Source organism: Camponotus vicinus, unplaced genomic scaffold (genome assembly GCF_025532165.1).
Source record: "Camponotus vicinus isolate PSW18456_S1 unplaced genomic scaffold, iyCamVici1.0 SCAF_1, whole genome shotgun sequence".
In the NCBI taxonomy this organism is placed as follows: Eukaryota; Metazoa; Arthropoda; class Insecta; order Hymenoptera; family Formicidae; genus Camponotus; species Camponotus vicinus.
In genome coordinates, this window is record NW_028141945.1 from 20,012,515 (window position 1) to 20,034,516 (window position 22,002).

The following is a 22,002-nucleotide window of genomic DNA, read 5'->3' on the forward strand; positions in this document are numbered from 1 at the left end:
TTACAGGGGGGAAAGAGGGATAATAATTAAATAAATTCTCGAATTGAGAATTATTTAAATTTGCTTGGTGTCGTACCAAGAAAATTTGTGCCCTGTGCACACAAATAAGTTTCAACGAAAACTTATTTCTCGTTGAACTTACGCACTACCATCCGCGTTTAGCTCTTATTACTCTTCAATTAAAATTGGAAATTCATATAATTGTTGTTTTTTCATCGTCACAAAGAATCTGTTATCCGTTATTGCGTTCCGAATTACGTATGAAACGCATAGATCGCATAAACGCATCAACGCATCAATTGGCTCAAGTCGAGAGTAGAGGCAGTCAATGCGCTGGAAGGAGTGCTAAGAATTTAGTACGGTTAGTACAATCTAGAATCTAGAGAATTCTCAGCGCTACTAAAGCCAGATAGAGAACGGCCACTGGCCTCCAGAAGCAAATTTCTTGACGCGCCGTCTGAGAAAGTGAACGTGAACTATGTACGTTACGCTCGGTATAAATACATGATTCGTGTCCATACTATGGTTCATATCCGAACTAGATAAGATGGTCAGAGTCAGACAAAGACGGACAAACAATCGCTCTGGCTTTGTCTCACCAACGCATGAGCAAACCACGCGGCGAACTAATAGCGATTTGTCTTCCCCGTTTCGTTTTTAACTTATTGATATTTCAAAAAGGATAAGAAATTGGAAAAAGGATAGGAAATATCGGAAAAAAAAATTTCACATATATATTTAAAATTTTATATATTTTACTCAAAAATTAATTGTATTTATATAGGAGACGTGTTTTATTGTGTACATGTTTTTTATTTCTCATAATAAAATATCTTTATGCCATCACTTTTGCCTCCGCCTGCACCTCTACCCCGGCCTCAACCTCTACCTCTTCCTCTATCTCTACCTCTACCTCTACCTCTACCTCTACCTCTACCTCTTCCTCTTCCTCTACCTCTCCATCCTCCTCTACCCCTCCATCTTCCTCTTTGGACAAAAATATTGCTAATTACAGTTTGCAACTGTTCTGTCTGCAACAAAAAAATAAATATATTATGTAATAAATATTATATTTAAAAAAATAAATATGTGTATAATCAATATTATATTACCGTAATATAATATTAATATGATAAATATTATATTAACTCTAAGGCGAATTCTGAAATATCCGCGTGCAAGACGTTAAATATGACATATACATGACAGATAAAAACAACATGCTTTCTTAAATATATATGAAAGTGAGACAAAAAATCAGGCAAGATAAAGCAAAACATTCCGCGATTTCTTTTATTAACACTTTGTCAGTCGCACACGGATAACATGCGATATATGCGGCCGTCAAAATGTTAATTATAATATGAATATCGGTTATAATATAAAATTTGAAAATTTACATTTTTTACATTAATATTACAAATATAATTATTTAATATATATTAATAAATTTATTAATCGTAAATTATTATCTATTAAATTAATAATTTAAATTAATTTAAATATTTATATATTAATGGATTCTTATTAATTAATTTAATAAAATTTATCATTAATATTCAAATAAATTAATAAAAACTTAAACAAAAGAAAGAGAGGAAGTATAAATCTGTAAATATAATTATATATAATTATTAAATATTAAATTTATATATAAAATTTATAAATTTATATTATATATTTCACATATTTCTACAGCATATCTGAGGTGTCCTACCGAAAAGTAGATCTCGTTAAATTAAACTAAAAAGTTCTATACTATTTTGCAAACAACATCGTAAAATTTCAAGATTTATTAAAAAAAGAGATTAATTAAAGAAGAGCTGATGAGCACGCCTCATTCGTGTGGCTAAATCGTGGGATGTACGCGCTAGGCGTGCCAGCGGCGAATAATAAAGCACGATAATAAAGTTTGGCTGTACGCCGCCCGATTCTTATCTTTTCGTTGCTGTAATTGCTTGCAAAATCATATAAGACTTCTTAGTCCAGTTTGTACTTGTACGAGATATACTTTCGGTGGGACACTTTACATGAGACACCCTGTGTAACATACTCGGATTTTCCATTGCTAGCATGTCAATATATAAAATAATGACATAATTATTGCACAGAGACCTACCTGTATTGCGTATCCACATATTGCATCTCACATCTTCCTGCTTTGGAAATCTGAATAGTCGTTTTCCATGCGATTTTCCATTCTTGCACTCTTTGTACACACACCTATCATAATAACTATTTACAAGGCACTGACTCGACATTGTTTATTAAAATGCGATGCGAAAAAAAAATTTAGAAATGAAGTAAAAAAATGAAAAATACTTAAAAAGAAGAAATACAACACGTGAAAAAAACAAACACAGAACCGACACGATAGAAGTATACATATACGCGTATACGCGAAAATATTGACGGGTAATCGGATGCCGAATTAAATGTCAGATAAACGAAACGCCAACACGTATTGCAAAACACACAGATTTTACAGATCGCTAAAAAGAATATAACTTTGAAAAAGAGATCCGTGTATATACTGTAATATACTGTAAGCACCGCAGAACCGAACGTCACTCGTAAAGCTCGCTATGCTGACTGATTATTCTCGGCGTATTGTCGCGCTTTATTTGTTTCATAGTACTAAAAAGCCGCGAAATTATGACATTTGGAAATTCAGGAATAATTATAAAGCTTGCATTGAATAATAATATTTCATCAATTCGCATCCAGATTAGTGGAGAAATAAGTGTACTCTAATTTGTAAAAATAAAAAAATGTTAAACAGAACGTAATTTTATTAACTATCTCCAAATGTTTCGTGGATAAAAAATTGCTATTATCACAATTTATATTTCTAATTAATATATTCCATTCGTGATAAATCTACAGTCATAAGTTTTCGCATTATTATGTTAAATGTATTAAATTCAGTTTTATAAATCAGTTTAAATTAGTTTAATGAATTCTTTTACTATTGATATTTTATATATTTAATTTTTTATATATTATATTAATATTTTATTTTATATATTCTCAAATAATTAATTAGAAAATGTTCATGTCGATAGGAATGATATCTTACTTTGATTTGTGTGCAATGTTCAAATATATCGTATTTAGATATTTACGCATTTTGAGAATTATAGCATTTTGAGAATTAAAAGTATTTTGCATTATATTATAATTAAATATGAATGATATATAATTAATTTATTTATTTTTGCAATATTTAATTTTATATAGATTATTTCACTCTGTTTATTATAATATGTACATATGTGTGTTTATTAATAAAGACACATATGTGTCTGACATTACAATATATGTATGTATGTATGTACATTTATTTATTCATTAATAGAAACATATAGATATTATAATAAATTGAAATATCTAAATTATCGAAATATCGAAATATTTAAATTACATATTGCAAATAAATATGGTTAATCATACATTACTTATATTAAATTATATATAATTAAAATACTTTCAATTCCTGACCTGCTAAATTTTATTTTAAATTATAATGCATAAATATATAACAAATGTTAAAAATTAATAGGCAGAAAAAACCACAGCGCAAAGGTAACAAAACGCAAAAAGAAAAAAGAAAAAAATATAATAATGACAAATAATAATGTTACAATCAAAATTATATTGAAGGAAGGACAAACGTTTCGATCCGATTATGGATCATTTTCAATGTCTCGCAAATTATAATACAATAAATGTCAAAACAAAAAATCGCACAAAAAATGATGTCAAAATCAAGAAAGAACAGATGGTCATAACAATGTGTTGCAAAAAAGCAGGAAACGCAGAAATCGCAAGAAGAGTGGTAACATTGTACACCGCACGCAATATTATAAATTTGCAAATGAAATTCGAAAATAGATCTCGCAATAACGACGGAATGACATACCGCTCACCTATGTTATAGAAGCGCAGAAGAACGTGGTTGCAAAAAAAGAAAACAAGCAATCACATGAAGGAAGCGTGTGCAATGAACCTCCTGCGTGATGTAGAGGAAAGACCCAAGAATGTGGCTCCAAATGTTAAATGGTAAAAAATCAAAAGTCCAGAAAAGAATAGTAGTAATAAAAATCCCCTGTATAATAGTAGTAATAAAAATCCCCTGTAAAAAGTAAAACAAAAGGCAGAGCAACACGCACACACATCGCAAAAAAACGAGATCACACACAGCACCAAGCAAATGGACAGATAAAATTAATCGAAAAATAAAAGGAGATAAAAAATAGCGCAAATCAAAGAATAAAAAATAGTTACCTAAACGGTGGAAAGAAATAAATGGGAAAGTCAGAAAAATGCAAAAGTACAGGAACTCGGAAAGAGCGAACTGACTCCGATGACATGTCTATGGTAACTGAGACTGACGTGGCAATACGAAGAGATACAAAAACTAAAAGCGAACAAACTCAAGGCAATAACAGGAAGATGGCAACACTGGGACGAAAATTTGAATACGATAGATCTCTGAGGATGAGAAAATTTATTAATGATTGGAAGATAAGATTTATCAAGGAGATCCGTATCTGTCTGAACATTAATGCCATTTTTCTAACACGCAATATGCATCATTTCCGAAAATAATCTTCTATAGGAAGGCTCTTCATCCAAAATCAAGACATTATCCCAATCAAACTTATGACCCGAAAGTTTGTGAGAAGAAATCACGGATAATGAATCTGAGTGTGCATTAATATTGGCCTTATGTTCTTTGATCCTCGTAATTAATTGTCTGCCGGTTTGACCTACATAAGACGCTGAACAGTCATTGCATTCAATTTTGACGTTCGAATGACTTAATTTGGGTAAAGGATCTTTATGCAATTTAATAAAATTATTTAATTTGTTGCGTACAGCAAAAGCCGCTGATTTATCCAGACTATTGATAACAGGAAGGAATTTATCCGAAATACCTGAGATATAAGGGATGATGAAAAAGGAATGGGAAGGGGGAGGGGGGAATTGGAAGGGTAGCTGCCAGGAAAAGAGTTTTGAGAAATGAGGGTTCGTAATCTCCGAGTGATAGAATTAAAAATAAATTTGAGAGGATAGCCGTTAGACAAAAGGATGTTAATGACTGACAAAAAATTTACAAACAAAATTGCCCTCTTAGAATTATCGTCTCATCGGTTAATAGTCCGCTACATGCCTTTGCTGCCTACCTCCACAACATATTATATTTACATCTTCCGAGACCGAAAAGCCATGTAAAAAATAGCTTTGAATTAGTCAAAAATTTGAGAGATCTTTATATTGAGAATGACTATATATTGTTATCTTTGGACGTCGTCTCATTGTTTACCAATGTCCCGACAGATTTAGTTGTGAGAGGCATTGCAAAACGTTGGCATGTCCTCAACAAAAAAATTGACATTCCGTACAGAGAATTTCTTTTCGCGATTAATCTTGTTCTAAATTCTACATATTTTAAATTTAATGGCATTATTTACAAACAAGTTTTTGGCACCTCCATGGGCTCCCCCCTGTCTCCAATATTAGCCGATATTGTAATGCAGGATCTTGAGGAGAGAGCGATCTCTAGTCTTTCGTTACATCTCCCTTTTTATTTTAGATATGTTAATGACATAGCATTAGCAGCTTCCTCCGCCTCCTGTAAAAATATTCTCCATGTGTTCAATTCATTCCATAAACGTCTACAGTTTACTATTGAAATCGCTGACGAGAACACCCTTAATTTTTTGGATGTTTCAATTACCATCAACCGTAATTTTATTGAATTTGACTGGTATCGTAAACCTACGTTTTCAGGTAGATTTCTCAATTTTTTCTCTCAACATCCGATCTCACACAAGAGGGGTGTTATCATTGGCTTAACTGACAGAGTTTTCTATCTATCCCATCCTCAATATCATGAAATAAAATTTTTTGTCAGTCATTAACATCCTTTTGTCTAACGGCTATCCTCTCAAATTTATTTTTAATTCTATCACTCGGAGATTACGAACACTCATTTCTCAAAATTCTTTTCCTGGCAGCAGCCCTTCCAATTCCCCCCTCCCCCTTCCCATTCCTTTTTCATCATCCCTTATATCTCAGGTATTTCGGATAAATTCCTTCCTGTTATCAATAGTCTGGATAAATCAGCGGCTTTTGCTGTACGCAACAAATTAAATAATTTTATTAAATTGCATAAAGATCCTTTACCCAAATTAAGTCATTCGAACGTCAAAATTGAATGCAATGACTGTTCAGCGTCTTATGTAGGTCAAAGTGGCAGACAATTAATTACGAGGATCAAAGAACATAAGGCCAATATTAATGCACACTCAGATTCATTATCCGTGATTTCTTCTCACAGACTTTCGGGTCATGAGTTTGATTGGGATAATGTCTTGATTTTGGATGAAGAGCCTTCCTATAGAAGAAGATTATTTTCGGAAATGATGCATATTGCGTGTCAAAAAAATGGCATTAATGTTCAGACAGATACGGATCTCCTTGATAAATCTTATCTTCCAATCATTAATAAATTTTCTCATCCTTAAAGATCTATCGTATTCAAATTTTCTTCCCAGTGTTGCCATCTTCCTGTTATTGCCTTGAGTTTGTTCGCTTTTAGTTTTTGTATCCCTTCGTATTGCCACGTCAGTCTCAATTACCATAGACATGTCATCGGAGTCAGTTCGCTCTTTCCGAGTTCCTGTACTTTTTGCATTTTTCTGACTTTCCCATTTATTTCTTTCCACCGTTTAGGTAACTATTTTTTATTCTTTGATTTGCGCTATTTTTTATCTTCTTTTATTTTTCGATTAATTTTATCTGTCCATTTGCTTGGTGCTGTGTGTGATCTCGTTTTTTTGCGATGTGAGTGCGTGTTGCTCTGCCTTTTGTTTTATTTTTTACAGGAGATTTATTACTACTATTCTTTTCTGGATTTTTGATTTTTTACCATTTAACATTTGGAGCCACATTCTTGGGTCTTTCCTCTACATCACGCAGGAGGTTCATTGCACACGCTTCCTTCACATGATTGCTTGTTTTCTTTTTTTGCAACCATGTTCTTCTGCGCTTCTATAATATACCCAGTCAGCAAAGTCTGTTCAAACAGATTTTGTCAATTTCTGTTACAAATTTTTGTCGACAGTAAGATTGCAGATTATTGAAAAGTAAATTTATTTTGTTTTGTTTGTAATACTGGTTACTAGGATTATATATGTATTTTTTTTATGTTGCGTGAACTGTTTGTCTGTGCGCGCTCTAGTCTAGTGTTCTTTTTTGTCTTTGTCTGATCGCTCATGCTTTTTTATTTTACGTTAATAAAGTCTTGTATTCAACAGTTATAAATAAATACTGTGATTTATAAATTGCTGGGTTAATAAAAGGTGTATTCATTAACAAGTTATGGGCCCAGATTCTCGCTGTAAGGAGAGCAAGTTAACATAATTCACAGAAAGACTGTTTTAGGTTAGTTTTCTTGTATGCGATTGCATTAATCAAAAATGACGTCAATGGATCTAAAGACGGCAGTTTCAAAACTGGAAGGCGGAGAAAATTGGGTCAAATGGAAGAGACAAGTAACACTGTTTCTTCGTCACCACAATGTTATGGGTGTGGTGAACGGCTTAAAAACAGCTCCACCAGCATTGACGAGTGATGCGAGTGAAGCACAGAAAACAGAATACGAGAGAAAGCTGACTGAATATGAAAAAGACGACTCTTTTGCTCAATTGATAATTCTTGGAACTCTAAGCGACACACAAGTGGAGATTGTCGGCGCATGCGATACAGCTAAGAAGATTTGGGACAAACTTTTGTCGGTACATGAGCAAACTTCAGGACAACGAGCCGATCGTTTAATGGAACAATTCTTTAAGGCAGAAATTACGCATGATGAGGACATTGCATCTTATATTGGTCGTTTAGAATTAATCTTCCGTCAATTAAATGAAGAAATAAGGAAGCTCAATCACAACGAACTGCCTGAGCTGTTGTTAACGAGTCGCATAATGTCCACATTACCTCCTGATTATTTCGAATTCAAAAGTGTGTGGGAATCAATTCCAACGGAAGGTCGTACAATAAATAACTTAATTGAACGTCTAAGATTAATTGAGTTAAGACTTCCAAATAAGCGTAACAACACTGAAGCGTTGTTGGCAAAATCCAGATTCAAGAAGAAAATTGAGGCTAAATCTGAGTCAAATCAGGATAAGAAGAAAAGTAAAAAGTGTTATATATGCAATAAAACAGGACACTTCAAGAATAATTGTCCGGAAAAGAAGAGCGATTTTTCAAAATCCCCTAAAGACTCAAAGAAGGATGTCAAGATACATGGTGATGCATTTGTTTCTACAAATGAATACTCCGATGAAGATGAATGGTTAGCAGATTCTGGTGCCTCAGCGCACATGACAAGCAATAAAAGGTATTTTGCAGTGTATAAACCATTTCAGACACCTGAAGTTGTTCGCGTTGGCAATAAGCAAACTATTCCAGCTTATGGAAAAGGTACAATCAATGTAGAAATGAAAATCAGAGGAAAGTGGCAGCAAAATAATCTGACAGACGTATGGTATGTGCCTAAGATAAGTCGAAATCTTTTTTCAATCAGTCAAAACCTTAAGAAAGGTTTCAAATTAAAGGCAGATGAGAAAGGCTGTCGGTTTGAAAAAAATGGAGAGTTAAAAATGACAGGACGAAATACGGAGAGAGGGTTGTATGTACTAAACATGCGTGTAAAAATTCCAGATGTGGCTGCTGAAATACACGTTGCGTCAACTTATGATACATTACAACTCTGGCATGAACGTCTCTGTCATCAAAATAAAACTCACGTTCGAGAAATCCTCAAGCAGCAAGGAATTAAAGTAAAGGTTGATGAAGAATTTTGCGACGGATGTGTTTATGGCAAACAACACAGAGAAAGCTTCAATCACAGGAAGAATAGACCAACCAATCCAGGAGGAATAATCAACGCTGATGTTTGCGGACCAATGCAAGAAGAGTCGATTGGAGGGTCTCGATATTTTGTTTGCTTTAAAGATGACTTTTCAAAGTTTAGACGGATTTTCTTTTTACAGGCAAAATCTGAGGTTGCAAATTGCTTGTCAAAGTTTATAAATGAAGCAAAGGCCATCGGCGTAAAAATAAAGGAATTTCTCTGTGATGGAGGAAAAGAATTCGACAATCAAGAGGTGCAAAACATTCTTGCAGCTGAAGGAATAAATTTCCGGAAAACAATGCCTTACACACCAGAACAAAACGGTGCAGCAGAGCGAGAAAATCGCACACTGGTCGAAGCTGCACGTTCGATGATACATACTAAAGGTTTGCCAATTAAACTATGGGCAGAAGCAATAAATACGACGGCATATGTTTTAAATAGGACTGGACCTACTTCAGAAAAAGAAAAGGTGCCAATTCAACTCTGGTCTACAACGGAAGATGTCTGTATCAACTATTTAAAAATTTTTGGAACTGAATGCTTCATACATGTGCCAAAAGAAAAACGAAAAAAATGGGATAAAAAAGGCATCAAAGGCTACTTTGTTGGATACTGCGGAGACAAGGACGGCTATCGAGTTTGGCTGCCGGAAAAGAATCGCATTGAACTGAGTCGTAATATTATCTTCAAAGATGAAAATCTTTTGAAGAGAAAGGCAGAATTATTAGTACAACGACTCAACCACAAAGAAGATGATAAATTAACGGTTACAGTGGAAGAATCTGAGCAAGATGTATCTGATGAAGAGGAAGATGCGTCTGATGATTTGTATGTAACTTTATCTGACGAAAAGTCAAGCGAGGAATCAATAAAAGATATGACTAATGGAAGAAATGAAAAAGTCAACAAGAAGCAGCTGCCAGTGCGTAAGAGCAATCGAGAGTCTAAAAAATCAGGTTACTTGGATGACTATGATTGTCACTTCGTCGAGAAGATGTGTTTTATAGCGGAAACCGAATCTTTACTATCCTTCAAGCAAATAATGACGTCTAAGTATGCTGATCAGTGGCAAAAGGCAATGGATGAGGAAATAAAGTCTCTTAATGAAAACAACACATGGGAACTGGTGGATATGTCTGAGAACAAGAAGTTAGTACACAATCGTTGGGTTTTTCGAATAAAAACCAAAGCAAATGGTTCTCTGGATCGATTCAAGGCTAGACTTGTCGCGAAAGGATATTCGCAAAGACAAGGTGTAGATTACGAAGAGACGTTTAGCCCTGTTCGATATGAAACAGTACGAGCAATCCTGAGTGTCACAGCTACTGAGAATCTTCACCTCCTACAATTCGACGTGAAGACAGCATTCTTATATGGAAATCTTACAGAGGAAGTCTACATGAAGCAACCGGAAGGATACAGTGACGGATCAGATCGAGTCTGTAAGTTGAATCGAAGCTTGTATGGACTTAAACAAGCGCCACGTTGTTGGAATCAACGATTTGTAAACTTCATAAAACAATATAGTCTAAAGCAAAGTATGGCTGATCCTTGTTTATTTACACGTACAGGAAACAATAATAAGCTATTAGTTATAATTTACGTGGACGACGGATTCATTGCTGGATCTAATCAGGAAGAAATCCAGGTGTTTATACGAGAGTTGAAACAAGAGTTCAAAATTACTGTCGGACCACCGGAGAGTTTCCTAGGAATTCATATTCTACGACAAAAGGATAGATCAATATTTTTGACTCAACGAATCTACTCAGAAAAAATTTTAGATAAGTTTGGGATGTCTGAGGCAAAACCTGTTTCAACACCGTCTGAAGGAATCATTCAGAAAAATGATACAGAAGAAGTCTTTGACAAGAAGATTCCATATCGTCAGGCTGTGGGTAGCCTGATGTATTTGACATCAGCAACTCGTCCAGATTTAATGTACGCAGTCAGTGCAGTTTCAGAAAAATTGGATTCACCAACGTTAAACAGCTGGAATGCAGTAAGAAGAATCTATAAATATTTACGAGGTACAACTGACTATGGACTGTTCTACAAAGCTAATACTCATGATGAGGAATTACGAGTTTACAGCGATTCAGATTTCGCTGGTGATGTAACGACAAGAAGATCTAGAACTGGAGTCATCAGCATGCTTTCTGGAGCAGCAATTTCATGGACAAGTCGCAAACAGCAAAGTGTTACAATTTCGACAACGGAAGCAGAGTATGTTGCTGCCTGTGAGGGTGCAAAGGAATTGATCTGGCTGAATCGTTTACTTAAAGAAATCTCAGATATAAAATATATTCCTACTTTGTACGTAGACAATGCAAGTGCAATTAAATTAGCCAAAAATCCAGAGTTTCATAAAAGGTCAAAACATATTGAAGTTAAATATCACTTTATACGTGAGAAGTATTGCGATGGAACTCTGAAAATTGAACATGTAAACTCAGAAAAGCAAATTGCAGATGTAATGACAAAATCGTTAAGCAGAGTAAAATTTAAGAGTATGCTAGATATGATGAGAATGATTAAAGCAGAAAGTATTGTTTCTGAAAATTAATTTAAGAGGAAGTATTGAAAAGTAAATTTATTTTGTTTTGTTTGTAATACTGGTTACTAGGATTATATATGTATTTTTTTATGTTGCGTGAACTGTCTGTCTGTGCGCGCTCTAGTCTAGTGTTCTTTTTTGTCTTTGTCTGATCGCTCATGCTTTTTTATTTTACGTTAATAAAGTCTTGTATTAAACAGTTATAAATAAATACTGTGATTTATAAATTGCTGGGTTAATAAAAGGTGTATTCATTAACACAGATTGTATAAAAAATTTGTTATATCAAATAATGATAACAGAATATCAGCAGAAATGTTACAAAACCTGCTGACATAATTTGATAGCAGAAACTGAACAGGATTTGTTTAAAATTATCATAGCAGATTGTGGCGGCAGAAATCGAGCAAGATCTGCGCAACACAGTTTGATATCAGATTGGTTGCAGAAATCGAGCAGGATCCAAAGCTACCAGATCTCCGCCGCAAGCAACATGCAACACGGCGTGGAGGGGGTAATGAGGATGTGAGCGTAAGCGTACGTGTGAGCTCGGCGCTTCGGCTAGCTTCGGATAGTAGCAGTGTTCCGATTAGGGATTCCCTCTACGCGCATGTGCGGCAATACGCTGTTAGTGAAGTAGCTTATACTAATAAAAAAAGGCACCGTTACCCAGCTATATAAAAACGTATGAAAAAATTATAGATAAAAATATGTATGTGTGTATAAAGATACGTTACATATATATATAATTTAATTATTTTATACATATTAATTATTATAAAGGATAAAAGGAAAGAGGAAAAGCATAAATAGGACATCACATATGCTTATATTGCTTATTACGTTACTGTAGTCAACTGTGACGTCACGATTGCTCATGCGCAGAACCGCACATGCGCGCGCATGGAATCCCTAATCGGAACACTGGATAGTAGAAGAGGACAGAATACAGTCTTCTGTCTTCCTCTTACTAACGAAAGCGACGGCCGACGCGCGACGCTACACGCTGCTTGCTCCTCGATATTTCGATATGCGCTCAATGTTTCTCTTACAGCTTTTTTATCGTATAATATGTTTATAATATGTATGTGTATATATATATACATATATATATATATATATATATATTAGGTGCGCAACTAAGTTCCCGCTGTTTGTCAATAGATTGCGCCACCAATAAGTGTTGGTCGATTTCGACATATCCAAAACGTCATGAACCAAGCTTAGACATATGGTAAACAAACCGTTTTGACACAGTAGTGATTTTGTTTTGGCGTCATATACTTTTGGTTGTGTGAAAATGTCTGATTTTGTGCTAAATAATCGTCATTTGCGGGAAGTGTTGATTTTCTTCTTTCATTCGAGGAAAACGGCGGCTGAAGCGCATCGAGAGCTCCACAAAGTTTACGGAGATGCTGCTCTAAGTGAAACAACGTGCCGTGATTGGTTCCGTCGCTTCAAAGACGGTGATTTCGATGTTGACGACCGTCCGCGTGAAGGAAGGCCAAAAACCTTCGAAGACGCTGAATTGGAGGCATTGCTCGATGAGGATCCATGCCAAACGCAACAAGAGCTTTCATCAGCATTAGGAGTTACCCGCCAAGCCATTTCCAAGCGATTGCATGCGTTGGGAATGATTCAAAAGCAAGGAACTTGGGTTCCTTATGATTTGAAGCCAAGGGACGTTGAGCGTCGTTTTTTCGCCTGTGAACAACTGCTCCAGCGGCAAAAAAGGAAGGGTTTTCTTCATCGCATCGTGACGAGTGATGAAAAATGGATTCATTACAGCAACCCAAAGAAAAGAAAGTCATGGGGACTGCCCGGTCATGCTTCTACGTCGTCGGCTCGGCCGAATATTCACGCTGCGAAGGTTATACTGTGTATTTGGTGGGACCAGGTCGATGTTATTTATTATGAGCTGTTGAAACCGAACGAAACCATCACTGGGGAACGGTATCGACTTCAATTGATGCGATTGAGCCGAGCACTGCGCGAGAAACGGCCACAATACGAGCAGAGGCACGAAAAAGTGATTCTACAGCATGACAACGCTCGGCCTAACGTTGCCAAACCCGTTAAAACCTACCTGGAAACGCTCAAATGGGAAGTCCTACCCCACCCGCCATATTCCCCAGATATTGCGCCGTCCGATTATTACTTGTTCCGTTCGATGGCACATGGTCTGGCTGATCAGCAGTTCCGCTCATATGAAGACATCAAAAAATGGCTTGATTCGTGGATAGCCTCAAAAGATGAACACTTTTACCGTAACGGTATTCGAGCTCTGCCAGAAAGATGGGAAAAAGTTGTAGCTAGCGATGGGCAATACTTTGAATGATTCATTTGTAACCATTTTTTCACAATAAAGTTGCATTTTCATAAAAAAAACAGCGAGAACTTAGTTGCGCACCTAATATATATATATATATATTATAAATATATTATACAAATATATATACAAATATAAATATATACTAATTATATTACAAAAATATATTATAAAACTATTTAATATAATAATTGAACTTGTTTTCTCCATATATATACATTTAAAATAATAAAATAAAAAAATTTAACGAGTGTGGCGATTTTCCACACCACCCACGGGGTATCACCAATGGCGCGTTAGGTTTTTTTATGTGGACCTTCGCCTAGAGCCCTATTATACCACATTGTATTGATATATGTATAGGAGGAAAAAATATCTAGGAATAAAGGATAAAAGGAAGAAAATATTGGATAAATAAATATTCTATGAATTATTTATTATTTTTTTATTATTTAATTATTATTACATTAATAATAATAATAATTTTTAATTATTGTTGCTCCTCGACCCCAGCCGCCTCCTCGGCCTCGGTCGCCTCTTCGGCCCCGGCCGCCTCCTCGGCCTCGGTCGCCTCCTCGACCGCCCGCGACGCCCCAGCCGCCCCTGCTGCCCCTGCTGCGCTGCGCATACCAGCGGGCACGGGCCCGCCCGCCTCCTCTTTTTTTTTGTTTATTTTCTGAAAAATAAAACAAATAAATTATTATATATATATATATATATATATGTATATAATTTTATAAAATATAATTTAATATAAAAAATAATGTACCATTTTGCTCCTGCTGTTGCTCTTCCTGCGACGGCGGCGGCGGCGGCGGCGGCGGCGGCGGCGGCGGCGGCGGCGGCGGCGGCTGCGGCTGCTGCGGCTGCTGCTGCTGTGGCTGCTGCTGCTGTGGCTGCTGCTGCTGCTGCTGCTGCTGATGATGCTGCTGATGCTGAAATAATTGTTGCTGTTGCAACAATTGTTGCAGCAGCTGCTGCATATTAGGTGCATCCTGCAGCACCAGCGCATTCATCTCCTCATTTATCTCTTCTATAAAATTATTAAGAAAAAAAATTATAACAGAAACATTAAAATTTCTTAATAATTTTGTATAAATAATGATTTACTTACGAGACATTATGTTCAATCTGTCGCCGTGCTGAGCCGTGGTGAACACACACTGAGGCACACTCGGCATTTGTTTCATGCCGTTTCATTTGTTTTATACCGTTCATTTGTTTCGCGGCCTTTTTTTTCATCAGATAATCTTGTCGCCTTGTACTGTCAAGTAAACGTATTTTTTTATACGTGCTCTGAAATCTTGGTGTTCAAGAAACTGTCACAATCCCGATTTGTGAGTTCTGATTATTTCAAATTTCTATATATCTATCATTTTTCATCTTCTTTTATTTATTCTTCTTTAATTCTTTGTTTCTGCCTATTTTTTGTTTCACAAAAATGTGTGATGAATTAAGAAAAAAATCTAAGCGAAGCTTTTCAGATGCTTGGCTCAACGATGATCGAATTAAATGTTGGATACGCAAAGTAGCTTTTGATGAGAGCTTGTATCATTGTATTATATGCAATAAAAATATTTCGTGCAACACACATGTTTTAAGACATGCGGATTCTGCGTGTCATAAAAATAATATTAAAGAAAATAATTCATCTTTAAGTACTGATAATAAAAATAATAATAAAAATTCAGATAAAAAAATATCCGAAAAATATAAATTTCAAGACCAATGGCTAGAGATTGAATTATTTAAGCCATGGTTACGCAAAGTATCACATGATATAAATTCATTTTTTTGTTCATTTTGCGATAAATCCATGAGAGGTGATTTATCGAAAATTTATCGTCACGCAGAATCGAAAGCACATATAGAAATATGTAAAATTAAAACAGAAACAAAGAATACAAACGAAAATATAAACATAACAGATGATTCACTTTTGTCGTTTGAAGAGCGAAAAAAATAGCAGAAATTCGATATGCTGCATTAATTGCTGATAAAAATATTTCGCATCAAACTGCAAAAGAAATCCTCAACTTTTTTCAACATATTGGAAAAGATCCTAATGTGTTAAAAAGCATGAGCATGGGCCGAACAAAATGTAAAAACATTATTACAAATGTTTTGTGCCCAGTTGAAACAGATCGTGTCGTCAATAAAATTCAGAATACAAAATTTTCAATTTTTATTGACAAAACATCTGATATAACTAATGATAAATGGATGACTTTTCTTGTTCGATACGTTGATCCAGAGACATTAGATATTCGCTCACAATTAGTTAAATTAATTGATATTGATGCCAAAGATTCAAGCGCAGAAAAGTTGTTTGAGGCATTTAAATGTGAAATGTGGAAATTACAGATACCATTTTTAAATATCGTAGCTTTATCATGTGACAATGCATCTGTTATGACAGGAAAACATTTATCGTTTAAAAAAAAATTAGAAGAAATATGTCCACATTTATTAACATTTTCATGCCCATATCATTCCTCCGCATTAGCAGCGCATGCTGCATGTTCTAAAATGCCTGCATATTGCGAGGAATTTCTAAAAAAAATTGCTACTTATCTCAATAGCAGTCCAAAACGTACGGCTATTTTTCGTGAATTTTGTGAGTGTTTCCAAGAAACAAATCGCAAAATATTGAAATTATGTGATACGCGCTGGCTTTCGCATTATTTATGTATCGAAAGACTTCTTGAATCTTGGGATACAATAAAATACTTTTTTACTGAAATGGTTGTGAGCGAAAAAACAAATTCTGGAGAATATCTATTGTCTATGATGAACAACGTAGAGATAAAAGCTTATTTTCTATTTTTAAAATACGTTTTGAATTTCTTTAATGCATTTAATGCATTTTTTCAAGCATTAGAAACAAGGATTCATTTATTGCATCCAAAATCTTTAAACTTTCTTTTCCAAATCTGTCGAAATTTTATAAAAGAAGAATATTTAAAACCATTTTCTCCAAATATTATATTCTCCTTAAAAGAAAATCAAAAACCTACTAATGAAATTATTTTGGGATCAGAATGTGAGGAATATCTGAACGAATTAACGCTGAAAGGTCACATAAACATTGTTACAATTGTTCGAGAGAATTGTTTAATATTTTATGTGACTGCTGCAGAAGAAATTCGTAAAAGATTACCTCTAAATAATATATTTTTATCAAAGTTACAAGTTTTTCGACCATATATAAGTTTATTTGATAACAATAGAGAAACATCATTCAATGATGTTTCTTTTATAGCTAAAACTATCGGCGGTTTTGATGAAGATGATTTAAAGAAGGAATGGATGGCCTTACCATCAGATTTTACAATGGAAGAAAAACAAAACTTTTCTAAATTAAATTTCGACAGCATGTGGAAAAAAATTTTACAAAATCGACACAATAATCTTGCTAAATATCCCAATTTAACAAATGTTATAAGTACTATTAGATCTCTTCCAAATTCAAATGCCGATCCGGAAAGAATGTTTTCTCTTTTAAATAATTTAAAAACAAAAAAACGTAACAGTTTTTCGTCAGCTACTGTTAATGCTATTTGTGTATTTAAATCTGCATTAAAAACGAGAGGCGAGACAGCTATCAAAATGAAAATTGATGAAAAGCATTTGTCTCTTATGTCAGCGGATAAATTATATGTTACCGTTGCTAAAAAAAATAAAAGTATTTTAAGGTTACATGCTGCAGATACTATTGACATAGCTGGCCCCTCATCTCATAAATAATAAATTTATTAAAAACATTACGCTTGTAAAAATAAGTACGTGAAAAACATCTTGTCTGTGTAACAGACATCATATTTGTGGAAAGCAAAAGTATTAAAAACATCTTGTCTGTGTAACAGACATCACACAGAAAAAAAGGACATTCTTGTTTTGAAAATATATTTAATTTCAACGTGAAAATCTTGAAATGAAATTATATTGCGTTAATTAAAGAAAAATATAATTGCTTACTTGAATGAAGCCATTTTATATAGTTCAATCAAGAAAAATATATTCTTGTGATTTAAGATTTAATTTTCTTGAATAGAAAAGAAACAATGTTAGATAAAAAAAAACATTTTTGAATCAAAGATTATAATTTTTTTAAAGTAGAATTAAATAATTATATATTCTTGTGGTGACAATTACAATATTAAAATAAGACATAATATTGTTGAAATTTAAAATTATTAAATTCTTCTAAGAAGATTATAAATTGTTGCGTATATACGAAACAATGAACGCGTTAGTTTAAGTATATAAGTTTTGATTTGACACTTATTTTTTTTTCTGTGCATATTTGTGGAAAGCAAACGTATTAAAAACATCTTGTCTGTGTAACAGACATCATATTTGTGGAAAGCAAAAGTATTAAAAACATCTTGTCTGTGTAACAGACATCATATTTGTGGAAAGCAAAAGTATTAAAAACATCTTGTCTGTGTAACAGACAACATATTTGTAAAAAGCAAGAGAATAAAAATTATCTTGTCTGTATAACAGACATCATACTTGTAAATGACAAAATAATGCAATGTGGTATAATAGGGCTCTAGGCGAAGGTCCACATAAAAAAACCTAACGCGCCATTGGTGATACCCTGTGGGTGGTGTGGAAAATCGCCACACTCGTTAAATTTTTTTATTTTATTATTTTAAATGTATATATATGGAGAAAACAAGTTCAATTATTATATTAAATAGTTTTATAATATATTTTTGTAATATAATTAGTATATATTTATATTTGTATATATATTTGTATAATATATTTATAATATATATATATATATATACATATATATATGTATATATATATATATATATATATACACATACACATACATATTATAAACATATTATACGATAAAAAAGCTGTAAGAGAAACATTGAGCGCATATCGAGATATCGAGGAGCAAGCAGCGTGTAGCGTCGCGCGTCGGCCGTCGCTTTCGTTAGTAAGAGGAAGACAGAAGACTGTATTCTGTCCTCTTCTACTATCCGAAGCTAGCCGAAGCGCCGAGCTCACACGTACGCTTACGCTCACATCCTCATTACCCCCTCCACGCCGTGTTGCATGTTGCTTGCGGCGGAAATCTGGCAGCTTTGGCAGGATCTGCGCAATAAAATTTGATATCAAATTCTCGGCAGATATCGAGTAGAGCCTGCTGATATAACTGACGGCAGATTGATGGCAGAAATTTAACAGGATCTGTGAGGCGCAATTTGATAGCAAATTGATAACAAAAATCGAGCAGAATCTGCGCACACAATCTCTGATAGCAGATTGACGGCAGAAACGGAACAGAGTGAGATTCGATAGTTCCTTCACTTACCGCTACGTGAGCTGTACTTTCTCGTAATCTAATTTCTATCAGAAATATATATAAAGTCGCGAATATGAATAAAAGACTAAAAATATAGTAATTATCATTTTAATTTCTATCACTTTAATTTCTGATATCTGATACAAGCAGATGAGATTCAGAATATTAAACTGATTGGAATCAATATGATAAATGGAAAATTATTCATGTACTGCCTATTTGAGGCATAAAGCAAGAATTTAATTCTAAATAAATTACATCTTCAGTTTTACAAGTTACATTTACTTTTATCACTTACTTTATTATTAATTTAATTTAATTTAATTAGTCCTTCGCTATATAAGATATAATTACGATATAACATATATTACATTAACATATATTACGATATAACATATGACATATATGTCATTTTAGAAGAAAATTGTAATTAACTTGCCGATAACATTCTTATTTAGCACTTGTAATAATCAATTTTGTTTCATTTATATAATATTAATAAAAGTAAGCGCAAATCTTGTGCAGTTTCTGCTGTCAATTTGCCATCAGGTTGCATGCGCAGATTCTGCTCGGTTTCTGCTGGCAATCTAACATCAAATTGCATCGCGCAGATCCTGCTCGGTTTCTGCCGACAGTTTGTTGACAGGTTATGTTTTACAGACTCTGTCACAGATGGCTACGGTTCTGGTGTGGGATTCTGATCGAATTTGCTGCCAATCTGCTGCCAATCTGCTGCCAACCTGCTAACATTTTGCTTACTGGGATAGGTGAGCGGCATGTCATTCCGTCGTTATTGCGAGGTCTATTTTCGAATTTCATTTGCAAATTTATAATATTGCGTGCGGTGTACAATGTTACCACTCTTCTTGCGATTTCTGCGTTTCCTGCTTTTTTGCAACACATTGTTATGACCATCTGTTCTTTCTTGATTTTGACATCATTTTTTGTGCGATTTTTTGTTTTGACATGTATTGTATTATAATTTGCGAGACATTGAAAATGATCCAGAATCGGATCGAAACGTTTGTCCTTCCTTCAATATAATTTTGATTGTAACATTATTATTTGTCATTATTATATTTTTTCTTTTTGCTTTTTGCGTTTTGTTACCTTTGCGCTGTGGTTTTTTCTGCCTATTAATTTTTAACATTTGATGTATGTCTTACAACCACTTTTGTATTTATATTTTTTCTTATAAATATATTTTTTCTTATAAATATATTTCTTATAAATATAGGGTGTCAGTGAAATTTTAGCCCATACGAAGTAAGGAGGTAGATTGGCTCAAATTAAGAAGGAAGGACTTGTACTGTTTTGTGATATTCGTAATAATTAACGAAAAATTAAATAAAGAATATCGGCCAATCTGCGTGAGTAGAAGCGCGCGGCGACGAGAGTCGTCCCACTGTAATCTTATACTAGGCGCGCGGCGAAGCGATGGGCGGATCGCTCTCCGAGACATGATGGTGGCGTGCGATATATCGCAACACCGCGCCGAAAAATGACCCGTCCTTTTAGTGGCGAGAAAATGATGCGCTATCATTTCCACACCACCTTGTGGTAGATAGCATGGTGCGCTTTTTTATAGTGGTTTCCCCCATAGGCCTATTCCACTCTCAATTTAAATATTTGTGAAAATTTGTTCAAAATGCCGTTACTGTACGCTGAATGTATCGTAAATGTAAAAAATTGATTATGACAGTACCTTCACAAAAATTGATCCGTGGTTGAAAATCCCTCGATAAAATGTATTGCACACGTTGGTAATGATACGGGCGTAATGCGTTACACGTAAAGCGTGATGTACCGCGTATCGCGAAAAACCAAATTCATGTGCCACAGGACGCACGCTAGTTCCAGGATCTTCATAAAATGCTTCGAGAATCCTTTCTTCATCTCGTACACGAACACACACTGCTGGACCGGTTATCCCGATATTATGCACGATACCCAGTTTCACATAATTATTGCACAACACGTAAAACTGTACGTCCACTTGGTTTTCGTGCACGCCCGGAAAATCATTCCACGTAAATTACGGCCGCGCGATAAGTATTTTCTCCCGCTAGCCCGTATGCCACAATCATATCCGTATATTCCTGCAGAGTACACTTCATTTTCACTGTTAATTTACTGCGCGAACACAAGATTTTTATTAAGAGCGTCTTAGCTCTCGCAGGCTGTTGTCAGAGTGCATTCGCTAGCAGCACGCAACTACAGCTGAGCGGACATGTGAGTGTAATCATAATGCGCAGGCGCCGAGCTCACACGTACGATTACACTCGCATATCCGCTCAGCTGTAGTTGCGTGCTGCTGGCGTATGCACTCTAGCAACAGCCTGCGAGAGCTCAGACGGTTTTAGTAAAAAACTTGTGTTCGCGCAGTAAATTAACAGTGAAAATGAAGTGTACTCTGCAGGAATATACGGATATGATTATGGCATACGGGCTAGCGGGAGAAAATACTTATCGCGCGGCCGTAATTTACGTGGAATGATTTTCCGGGCGTGCACGAAAACCAAGTGGACGTACAGTTTTACGTGTTGTGCAATAATTATGTGAAACTGGGTATCGTGCATAATATCGGGATAACCGGTCCAGCAGTGTGTGTTCGTGTACGAGATGAAGAAAGGATTCTCGAAGCATTTTATGAAAATCCTGGAACTAGCGTGCGTCCTGTGGCACATGAATTTGGTTTTTCGCGATACGCGGTACATCACGCTTTACGTGTAACGCATTACGCCCGTATCATTACCAACGTGTGCAATACATTTTATCGAGGGATTTTCAACCACGGATCAATTTTTGTGAAGGTACTGTCATAATCAATTTTTTACATTTACGATACATTC

The 22,002-nt window shown here is 34.8% G+C and overlaps 1 long non-coding RNA gene across 1 annotated transcript; it reads right to left on the reverse strand.

Annotated features, from left to right (window-relative positions):
• Window positions 1–753: 753 nt before the first annotated feature.
• On the reverse strand, window positions 754–4,368 carry LOC145959835 (uncharacterized). Its single transcript, XR_014435195.1, has 3 exons — window positions 4,288–4,368; window positions 2,120–2,223; window positions 754–1,031 (listed from the first exon to the last, which is right to left on the reverse strand). It is a non-coding gene; the product is annotated as an uncharacterized LOC145959835 (long non-coding RNA).
• Window positions 4,369–22,002: the final 17,634 nt, after the last annotated feature.